Here is an 11,545-nt window from a genome sequence, read left to right on the forward strand (position 1 = left end):
ACATACATACATCCATCAGGTTGTCCACAACGAACATCCATTTAGCTAACAGAAAAAAAGTAGGCTTTGAACAGACAAAGTAGTACCTTGGAGTCAATGGAAATGCGAATGTATGGACACTGGCAACTAATTAACAGTACTCTAACATAGAGTAGCAGGGCAGCTGCAACATGAAGGTAAAATAAAATGTACAGCTTTAACCCTGAAAAATAGAGTGTACATGTTTAAGCCTGAGAAGGCGGATGTAGAAGCAATCATACACTAAGCAAAGTTTATGGAAGATAGGTAAGAAACATCCACAACTTTGGAAGACTTCCACATTTAGAACAGAGCTGAATAGTGTTAAATGTGGAAAGAGGGATAGTTCTCATTATTCTGAACCCTGGAGACTAATGTGACTCAGGTCCATTGGTAGTGGGTTTAGGGGGATTGGTAACTTTACCTCATTGGCTCCTCAGCAAAGCACATACACCAAATCCACTACCGGGCTCAAAGCCTGCAATAGTGAGAGCCCACAACGTGGATGGCAGCCAGAGCCATGCAGGCGGGCTGGGGGTAGGCCACCTCCTGACCTGGTTGGAGGTGCCAGACGGTAAGCACCAAGTGGCTGTCCCATCCAGCACGCACCTGCAGAGATGAGCCAGAGTACCCTCACAGCCCTGCCCTACCACATGAGAAGGGCCTCTCCTCGGGCACCCTGAAACTCAGTCCGACCAGGATCAGGTGCAGGAGATCCCAGGGCAGCAGGGCCTTTGGGGGTGGTCCCAGCCCAGGGAGGGACTGCCATATGGTTCCCCCAAGGGGTCATGCTAGATAAGCATGGGTTCTGTCTCTAGAGGGCTTTAAATCTTGTTGCTCCTGGAGCAGTCGGTACACCTCCTTTCCTCACACGTACATCGGTTGGGTCCTCCTGGGTGGAGAAACCTGTTCTGTTCCGGTCCTCACTCAAAAGCTCCGAAGGGTCACAGACCACTCTGCCAGCTGGGGCGCATGAGTGGAGAGCTGGGCCCTATCCCTACAGTGTGTTTTCAGTATGGGAGATGATTGAGGGTGTTGGTCTGGCACCCCCATTTGCCCAGCCCCTCTGCTGTTAATGATCTTTCTGCAGGTTTGCCTATGGAAACCTTGTTATGACTTTTAATTCCTCTAGATAGTCAAGTTTTATCGTCTTCTCGGCGCTCCGCCAGTGCGGTTGCTGACCCTGGCAGGACCAATCTGAGGACCTCACTAAACCATCCAATTGGTTGTTGAGACTGGAGGTGTGTACAAAGGGCAGGGACTTAATCAATATGAGCTTATTTTCAGCAATTACTGGGAATTATTTGTTCATGAGATATAATTGTAATCCCTAATCCCTATCATGAACGGGCTTCAGCGAGTTACCTACACCTATCGGTGAAGGGTACACACACCCTGATCCATTCAGGGTAGTGCATATACAGCCCCAGACATCTAAGGGCATCACAGACCTTTTATTGCTCGATTATGTGTGGCTGAATGCCAGTTGTCTCTCTAAGAAGTTGGATGCCGACCGCTGTGGGTCATGTAACTACTTAGCATGGAGGAGTCTTATTCTTTTGTCGGGCGGTTGAGGCTTCCAGTGTTGAATCAAATTAAGTTACAGACTCCACTCCTGGTGGTTTCCTTCCATCAATTCCTTTAAGTTTCTTCTTTGCAACCATACTCTGAACCCAAAGACTTTGGTTTCCTGGAAGCTGCTCGGCGGGACATAGGACTAATGCAGCCAAATCGCTAGTTGGCATTGTTTATGGCCGGAACCAGGACGGTATATGAACCTCTTCAAACCTCAAACTTTAGGTCTTGATTAAGAAACACATTCTTGGCAAATGCTTTCACATTGGTTCGTCTTGCGCCAGTCTAAGAGTTTCACCTCTAGCCACCCGTCTGTCTTAATCATGGCCCCAGTTTAAAAAACCAACACAAAAGAACTGGAGTCCTATTCCATTATTCATAGCTGAGGTATTCAGGTGATTGGCCTGCTGTGAACACTCTAATTTTTTCAAAGTAAACGTTTCAGAAGGCCAGGACACTCAGTCAAGAGCATCAATGGGGGCGCCGAACGACAGTTGCTGGGACAGGAGTTAGCTCACCTTATGGTGGACCACCATCTTCAAAAGCTTGTAGTTGGATCTTGGGATTGACCAACTAAAAGCTTTTTAATTGCATCGACTTTAAAAAGGGATGCATTACTGAGGCTGCTGACACCAGACTTGCCCTCCAATGGATCCTCGTTAAAGAATTTAAAGTGTACTCATTCCAATTACGGGCCTCAAAAGACCTCCCTGAGTCGGGTGTGGGTAATTTGTGTGCCTGCTGGCTTCCTTGGATGTGTTAGCCATTTCCCAGGCTCCCTCTCTGGAATTAAACCCTGATTCCCCGTTATCCGTGATTACCATGGTAGGCACAGGAAGTACTGGCAGGATCAACCAGGTAGCCAAACCTGCTGGACGAATTGCTGAGAGGCACATGCTCATCCCGGACTGGCCTTCACACCCCTCAGGAGCCTGCTGGGGAATGCCCACCTGCCTGGGAGGTAGGTGGCTTGCTAGGGGGACAGGTGTGGATGCAAGGGCACCCAGGCCCCATGAGCCAGGACCCAGGTCATACAACCCAGGGCCCAGGACCCAGGTCACAGACCACAGGACCAATGACCCAGGCCACAGGCCTCAGGCCCCAGGCCAGGTGACCCAGGCCCCAGGACCCTGGTCCCAGGCCACAGGACTCAGGTCACAGAACCCAGGACCCAGGCACTCGGGCAAGGCTACAGGACTTATGACCCACAGCCCAGGACCCAGGACCCAGCCCCCAGGACCCAGGCCCAATGAACCAGACCACAGGACCCAGGTCACAGAACCCAGGACGCAGGTACTAGGGCCCAGGCCACAGACCTATGACCCACGGCCCAGCCCCCAGACAATAGACCCCAGGACACATGACCCAAGACCAAGGACCCAGGCCCAATGACCCAGGCCACAGAACCCTTGACCAAGGGCCCAGGCCCAATGATGAAGGCCACAGGACCCAGGGCTCAGGCCCCAGGCCCCTGGACCCATGACTTAGGCCCTAGTCCTCCAATGCCCCGACCCAGGCCCAAGGACTAAAGTACCAGGATCTAGGACCCATGGCACGGGCTCCATGTTCTAGGTCCCAGGCCCCAGGACCCAAGCTGAAGTCACTGGATAGGGATCTCTCTACGGCCATTTGGTCACCCTATTGGATGGGTCTTGGTCTGACAAATGCATGCATCCCTGGAGGTCAGCGCTCGTCAGCATGTATTAGCTTTAGAATTACCAGGGTTCTCAAGTTAGCAGACGGAGCTATCAAAGGAACCATAGCTGATTTAATGAGCCATTCGCAGTTTCGCTGTACCAGCAATGTGCTTGTACACATGCATGGCTTAATCTTTGAGACAAGTTATGTTATGTTATGTTATTTTTATTTGTACCGCGCACAGCTGCCCCAGCAAAGGGGCGTCCTGGCGCTTTGAAAAGGTAAACACAACACAGCATTAAAAGCGGGCAGAAAGAAGAAAAGACACAACAGATGAGCTAAACAAATAAAAAGGTCTTGATAGCCCGTCTAAACTGAAGGAGCTCATCGATGGCCCGGATTTGTGGAGGAAGAGAATTCCACCAACTAGCCTCCAGGACTCGAAAGGAGCGGCCACCAACTCTGCTCAACTTAAAACGTGGGACCACTGCTAAGTTCTGGCCTAACGATCTAAGAGTGCGAGAGGGGACATAGGGGATCAGCAGTTTCTCCAAGATTTGTGGGGATGTACCCTTGAGGATTTTAAATGCAAGGCAGAGAACCTTGAATCTAATCCTCTGCTGCACAGGGAGCCAGTGGAGAGAGCGCAGGGCATTGGACACCGAGCACCGCCTAGGCATACCTGTCACCAGTCGGGTTGCAGCGTTTTGAACCCGCTGGAGCCGCAGAAGTTCTGACTGGTTAACCCCCGCCAGTAGGGAGCTGGCATAGTCCAGCCTGGACAGCACTGATGCTTGGACCACCAGCTGTCTTGTGGGTGCATCAAAGAATTTGAGGATGGGTCGAAGTCCTCTGATGATGCCATAGCAAGAAGCCGCCACCTTCTTGGTATGACAGATGAAACTCAGAGAAGGATCAAGCCACACCCCCAGGTTTTTTATCTCTGCCGCTGGGAGCTGCCAACTCCGAAGGCCACCATTTGTCACCCCACAAAGCCACCTGTATACCAACCACCATAATCTCCGTCTTCTTGGTGTTTAACTGGAGACAGTTGGAATTCATCCAGTTAGCCACTTCCCGCAGACCATCACAGAACCTGGGAGCCTCCAGGTCTGAGTCCCCACTCAGTGTGACCGCCAGCTGCGTGTCATCTGCGTAAGAGACCATGGTCAGGCCCCACCGCTTGACGACCGCAGCCAACGGTCTCACATACAGATTGAAAAGGGTGGGACTCAGTGATGACCCCTGTGGGACTCCCTGGTCTAACGGGTAGGATGACGACTTACCGGGCGGGATCGCCACCTGGAATGACCTATCCATAAGGAAGGATCAAAACCAGTACAAGGCGGAGCCAGAAATGCCCACCTCCTCAAGACGCCGAAGCAGAATCCCGTGCGAGACCGTGTTGAAGGCGGCACTGAGATCTAATAACAATAGTGCCGCCGTCCGACCGGAATCCAGCACGGAACGCAGACGCTCGACCATCGAGAGAAGGGCCGTCTCCGTGCTGTGACCCGCACGGAACCCGTTCTGGGTAGGGTCGAGAATGTTAAGCCTACCAAGATGGTCTGTAAGTGTGGCATTCACATGGGCCTCCGCTATTTTCGTGGCCCAAGGGAGAAGGTATATACAAGTATATGCTATTCACAGGATTAACCTGGTAGCCACCCTTGCTTGAAGGGATGTGAGCCACGTGCCCATCCCAGTTCAACCTTTGCACTCCTTAGGAGGAGCATGCTAAGGATGCCCACCCAGTTGGGGAGCTAGCTAGGGGGACAGGTGCAGTCATTCGAGTACCGGCAGGCCCAGCTGCCTCCACAGAAGGGCGAGGCGGGCCGAGGCACAACTTTGCCGAGATGCAGGGTGCCAGCCTGGACGGTGGGGATAACCCACAGAATGATCAATGCACTGGGTGGAGATGGGCAACTATGTGGCACACGGGGGCCCAGACACGTCAGGTAGCATCCAGGACTTGTCGCTACCCGATCTCTTCCACTCGAGTCAGACCACTGGGACACATGCTGCCACGGCTGCTCGACCTTCACTCTGCTGGGTAGGCAAAAGGCCTCCGTGAACACCAGCTCTCAAGTTGGATGGTCCCTGGCAGGGTGGAAGCTCTTTGCTTGAAACAACAGCTGAGGCTGGCCAAGCATTCTATCCCTAATTGGACCAAGCATGCCCATTAGATCGGTGAATATGGTGCTGGCCTGACCCTCCCTGGGCAAGTTCCCTGCACTGGGTTGTAGGTTTTTCATCCCAACCTACTCTCAGGGAAGGCAGGTACGATGGCCTGCCTCCCAGCCCATCGGCCAGGGCTGGGAGGCAGCTGTGGACCTGGGGCCCCCGTGGGGCCATCCTGGGCCCTGCTGCGCCTGGGTGAGATCAGCTGGACTGCAAGGGGGTCTGGAGTACCCTGTCCCAAAAAATATGGAGGAAGGATACCCCACTTTTTTGTAATCAGTGCACACTGAGTGGCAGAGGGGACCACTGGCGCAAACACACCTGATCTCCTTGTGCCCTGCCATGAGCCATGATCGGGACTTCCAGGGAAGCTGGGCCATCTGGTCACCCCATTGGAAAGCATGGCCGGCGCCCAGATGGCCAAACTTGGAGGGATACCATCTGGTCGCACTGTGCCTGAACAAAAACACTTCCGCTTGTACTTGAAGGGGACAGGGACCCTGCAGCCCGGGCACTCAGTGCCCCAGCTTGGTCTCAGGCATGGGGCTGCAAGGGGGGCCCTGATAGAGCTCCTACCCGGGGCTGGCAGGCACCTTAACATAAAGGTGAAGTAAGGGCGGCCTCCTCAGGCCTGGTGGACCCCCATCCGGGGCCTTTGGCAGTGTAGCAAGCTGGAAGACAGAGCCCAGGGTGGAAGCACCCACGCCGGGCCCAGTTGGAGCTTTTGGTCCTGGCCTTGCAGGTCAGGCCTCCTCTGGCCCCTGGGCTCCTGCCCCAGGCACTTTGCCAAATGGCAGGCCTGAGGATGGAGCCCAGGATGGGGAGGCCCCACCCCAGGGCCTACCGGTCCCCAATTAGAGCTTCTGAATCCCTCCAAACAGGGGAAGCCCCCCGGGAATGAAGGACCTCTGTCCCAGGCCCTTGGTGGTGCAGCAGACTGGAGGACAGAGCTCAGGGTAGCAGCAACCACCCTGGGGCCAGCATGAAGGCCTGCCCAGAGCTCGGTCAGAGGTCCTGGACCGAGCTGCGCACTGCAGGCATCCCTAGGTCTGCTGGGCCACATCCTGGGTGTTTTGCCACATGGTGGGCCTGAGGACGGAGCCCAGGATTAGGGACCCCCACCCCAGGGCCCGCCGGGGCCCAGTCAGAGCTTCTGAACCCAGCCAAGCAGGGGAAGCCTCCCCGGGCCCAATGGACCCCCGCCCGGCCCTTGGGCATTGCAGCAGGCAGGAGGACATAGCCTAAGGTGAACACATCCCCCCCAGGGCCCAGCTGGACTCCAGGGCTCAGTTGGAGCTCCTGCACCCATCTACACAGTGAAGGACTCCCCAGGCCTTGTCCCTTTTGCTTTGGTATGCAGCTGGCCTGAGGACGGATCCCGGGAAGGGGGCCCTCATGCCAGGACCCACTGATGCCCCGGTCAGAGCCTCTGAACCCAGCCAAGCAGGGGAAGCCTCCTAAGCCTCCACGGCCCTTTGCTGTGTCGCAGGCTGGAGGACGGGGCCCAGGGTGGGTGGGAAATGGAAAAAGGATTAGTAAGGGGAAGAAACAGGATCACTGAAACAATATCGATGACAAAAATATAGAACTACCATAATATCGAGTAAAAAATATAGAATGACAAAATATCGAATTCCTATCTCCAAACAGGTAAGTAAAAAAATATTGAATCAAAGATATTGTTGTACAAAATATAGTTAGTCAAAATATTGATTTTTTTTAAATGCTTTAAAGTAATAAAATATTAATGAAATAATGAATATAATTAACTTAAACATACTTAAAATACTTAAATAACCTTAAAATTAATAAATAATTAAAGTAAGTAACAAAAACATACAAATTGATTTGTTAATACATATATATATGAACGTAATATTTATAGGATAGCGGAAAGGGTAAAATGTACAATTATCACACCAGTGACTGCAACAGTAGAGAAAGCATTGGATAGCGTAGGGGTAAAAATTACTATTCCCACTCCAGTGAGTGCAACAGTAGGGAAAGCATTGGATAGCGTAGGGGTAAAAATTACTATTCCCACTCCAGAGAGTGCAACAGTAGGGAAAACGTTGGATAGCGGGAGGGTTAAAATTACTATTCTAACTCTGTAGAGTGCAACAGTAGAGAAAGCGTTGGATAGCGTAGGGGTAAAAAATACTATTCCCACTCCAGTGAGTGCAACAATAGGGAAAGCATTGGATAGCGTAGGGGTAAAAATTACTATTCCCACTCCAGAGAGTGCAACAGTAGGGAAAGCATTGGATAGCGTAGGGGTAGAAATTACTATTCCCACTCCAGAGAGTGCCACAGTAGGGAAAACGTTGGATAGCGGGAGCGTAAAAATTACTATTCCCACTCCAAAGAGTGCAACAGTAGGGAAAGCGTTGGATAGCGTAGGGGTAAAAATTACTATTCCAACTTCAGAGAGTGCAACAGTAGGGAAAGCGTTGGATAGAGTACGGGTAAAAATTACTATTCCCACTCCAGATATTGCAATAGTAGAGAAAGCATTGGATAGCATAGGGGTAAAAATTACTATTCCCACTCCAGAGAGTGCAACAGTGGGGAAAGCATTGGATAGCATAGGGGTAAATATTACTGTTCCCACTCCAGTGAGTGCAACAGTAGGGAAAGCGTTGGATAGCGTAGGGGTAAAAATTACTATTCCCACTCCAGTGAGTGCAACAGGAGGGAAAGTAAATACTTGATATATTAATTAAAAAATACATATATTAATACCAATTACAAATTAATTAAAAATAATTAGCAATATAATATAATATAATAATTAATCAATTAAAAATACAAATAAAAATATTCATTAAAAATCCATAAATAGCAAATAGTATGTAATGTAAATAGCAAGGTCTACGCGTTTCAAACTCTCTTTAGTGCGGAGTTCTCATCAGGACCATGTACCTTCTAGTAGTGAGTCAAATCAATTTCCTTTATTCACCAAAAACCGCGGCGCAAGACCACTGATCTCGTACTGCGATTCCTCACACTCTACTCTGTTCGCTGTTTTTATTTTCAGACGTGAACTTTGAAGGGGTAGATCTGAAATGCACCTTTTCTCCGATATGATTTGTGGCTTAATCAGGCTCCGGTCCATCAATCCCGGTTAGTCTGTCACAGACTAACTGGGACTCACAACTAGAAAGTACATGGTCCTGATGAGAACTCCGCACTAAAGAGAGTTTGAAACGCGTAGACCTTGCTATTTACAGCCATAAGAACATCAAATGATATTAGTATTATGTTGATTTTTTTCTTTAAGCTACATTCTATGGCTTTGTAAAATTTGTATAAAATTTGTACATGATTTTTTTGCATAAAAGGGTTTTATATAAGAGTGTTGTGAGTGTGAGTGTGTTTGGAGTATGTCAGACAAAGATCTTTAGTGATAGTGTGTATGAATGATATGAAGGGGATGTTGTATAATAGGGAATAACAATATGTTTGTTTATATTATGTTTTTTGAAATGTTTAAAGTTTGAAAAAAATGAATGACAAAAAGATAATTTGAAATGAAGTAAAATAAAAGAACGATTAATTTAAAAAAAAAGGTACTGCTCACATAGGGCCAGATGTAGGAGCCGAAATACCGGTCGCTAACAGCCGATTTCGGCCGTTACCGACCGGTATTTAGTAATTGGCATGCAGGGGCCCTATTTTACTGATTCAGTAAATTTACTGATTCGGTAAATTTACCGATTCTGTAAAATACAGAATCGGTTAATTTACAGAATCGGTAAATACAGATGTAGGTGGCGCTGGAAACAGTGCCACAGGCCATTACCGATTTGTTATTTACCATGTAATACTATTACATGGTAAGTAACGAATGTCATATGGCACACAAACCAGTAACAGGGGTGCAACAGGGTGTCAAAGTGACATCCTGTCCCCCTTGTAAAATCGGTAATTTTACCGATTCGGTAATTACCGAATCGGTATTTGCTATTGAATCCTATGAGTCATATCTACTTACCTCACACGGCCAAAGAGGAAGGAAGAAGCCATTGCCCACGCCGCCGCCACCGCCAAGAGTCGAGGGACATCGGACTCCGCGCCGCCGCTCCGGGAGAACTCCAAATCCCGGCAGGCACCGCGGCGGCGCGTCTGAGTGACGCGGAAGCGCCCAGTGAGCGCCATCACAGACGCAGAAAAGGAGGAGCACCCCGGCAGAGCGGGGGAGACCACACAAAATCTGCCGCCACCGCGGAGAGTCATATCTACTTACCTCACACGGCCAAAGAGGAGGGAAGAAGCCATTGCCCACGCCGCCGCCACCGCCAAGAGTCGAGGGACATCGGACTCCGCGCCGCCGCTCCGGGAGAACTCCAAATCCCGGCAGGCACCGCGGCGGCGCGTCTGAGTGACGCGGCAGCGCCCAGTGAGCGCCATCACAGATGCAGAAAAGGAGGAGCACCCCGGCAGAGCGGGGGAGACCACACAAAATCCGCCGCCACCGCCGAGAGTCATATCTACTTACCTCACACGGCCAAAGAGGAGGGAAGAAGCCATTGCCCACGCCGCCGCCACCGCCAAGAGTCGAGGGACATCGGACTCCATGCCGCCGCTCCGGGAGAACTCCAAATCCCGGCAGGCACCGGGCGGCGCGTCTGAGTGACGCGGCAGCGCCCAGTGAGCGCCATCACAGACGCAGAAAAGGAGGAGCACCCCGGCAGAGCGGGGGAGACCACACAAAATCCGCCGCCACCGCCGAGAGTCATATCTACTTACCTCACACGGCCAAAGAGGAAGGAAGAAGCCATTGCCCACGCCGCCGCCACCGCCAAGAGTCGAGGGACATCGGACTCCGCGCCGCCGCTCCGGGAGAACTCCAAATCCCGGCAGGCACCGCGGCGGCGCGTCTGAGTGACGCGGCAGCGCCCAGTGAGCGCCATCACAGATGCAGAAAAGGAGGAGCACCCCGGCAGAGCGGGGGAGACCACACAAAATCCGCCGCCACCGCCGAGAGTCATATCTACTTACCTCACACGGCCAAAGAGGAGGGAAGAAGCCATTGCCCACGCCGCCGCCACCGCCAAGAGTCGAGGGACATCGGACTCCATGCCGCCGCTCCGGGAGAACTCCAAATCCCGGCAGGCACCGGGCGGCGCGTCTGAGTGACGCGGCAGCGCCCAGTGAGCGCCATCACAGACGCAGAAAAGGAGGAGCACCCCGGCAGAGCGGGGGAGACCACACAAAATCCGCCGCCACCGCCGAGAGTCATATCTACTTACCTCACACGGCCAAAGAGGAAGGAAGAAGCCATTGCCCACGCCGCCGCCACCGCCAACAGTCGCGGGACATCGGACTCCGCGCCGCCGCTCCGGGAGAACTCCAAATCCCGGCAGGCACTGCGGCGGCGCGTCTGAGTGACGCAGCAGCGCCCAGTGACCGCCATCACAGACGCAGAAAAGGAGGAGCACCCCGGCAGAGCGGGGGAGACCACACAAAATCCGCCGCCACCGCCGAGAGTCATATCTACTTACCTCACACGGCCAAAGAGGAAGGAAGAAGCCAATGCCCACGCCGCCGCCACCGCCAAGAGTCGAGGGACATCGGACTCCGCGCCGCCGCTCCGGGAGAACTCCAAATCCCGGCAGGCACTGCGGCGGCGCGTCTGAGTGACGCGGCAGCGCCCAGTGAGCGCCATCACAGACGCAGAAAAGGAGGAGCACCCCCGCGTCGCGGGACGCCCGGGGCGAAGCCCGGACAAAGGGCGGGCCCTCTACGGCCCTCATCGGCAGGAGGAGGCAGGGGCAGGGCCAGAAACTCTGCAAGTGTTCTGACTTCGATCGTCCCTCAAGTAAGTCTAGTGCACGCTATCCATATATATTATACAGTCTGAGCAATGTCTAAAAAACCTGCAGCAGTGCAACAAAACAAGATAAATAACTACATGGTCCAGACTGTTCAGAAAATTAACATGCAAAGGAGGGAGTCATTGGGGTTGAGCCAATCGCCTGACTTGCTATGCCCATCACCACCTACATCCGCTTCTATCCTGTTTGATGGAACAATAACACAGGACATTCATATTGTAGACTCCACAGCTGATATTACACCCCAAGTTATACCCGGATCACCGGAGAATGCAATTCCGGCTCTCGAAGGCTTG

General features: G+C 52.1%; 1 pseudogene; it reads right to left on the minus strand.

The window, feature by feature from the left end:
* Positions 1-1,091: 1,091 nt before the first annotated feature.
* Positions 1,092-3,452, minus strand: LOC147733498 (18S ribosomal RNA; annotated as a pseudogene).
* Positions 3,453-11,545: the final 8,093 nt, after the last annotated feature.

The sequence above is a fragment of the Lissotriton vulgaris genome, chromosome 2_1 (genome assembly GCF_964263255.1).
Source record: "Lissotriton vulgaris chromosome 2_1, aLisVul1.2, whole genome shotgun sequence".
NCBI classification, from domain to species: Eukaryota; Metazoa; Chordata; class Amphibia; order Caudata; family Salamandridae; genus Lissotriton; species Lissotriton vulgaris.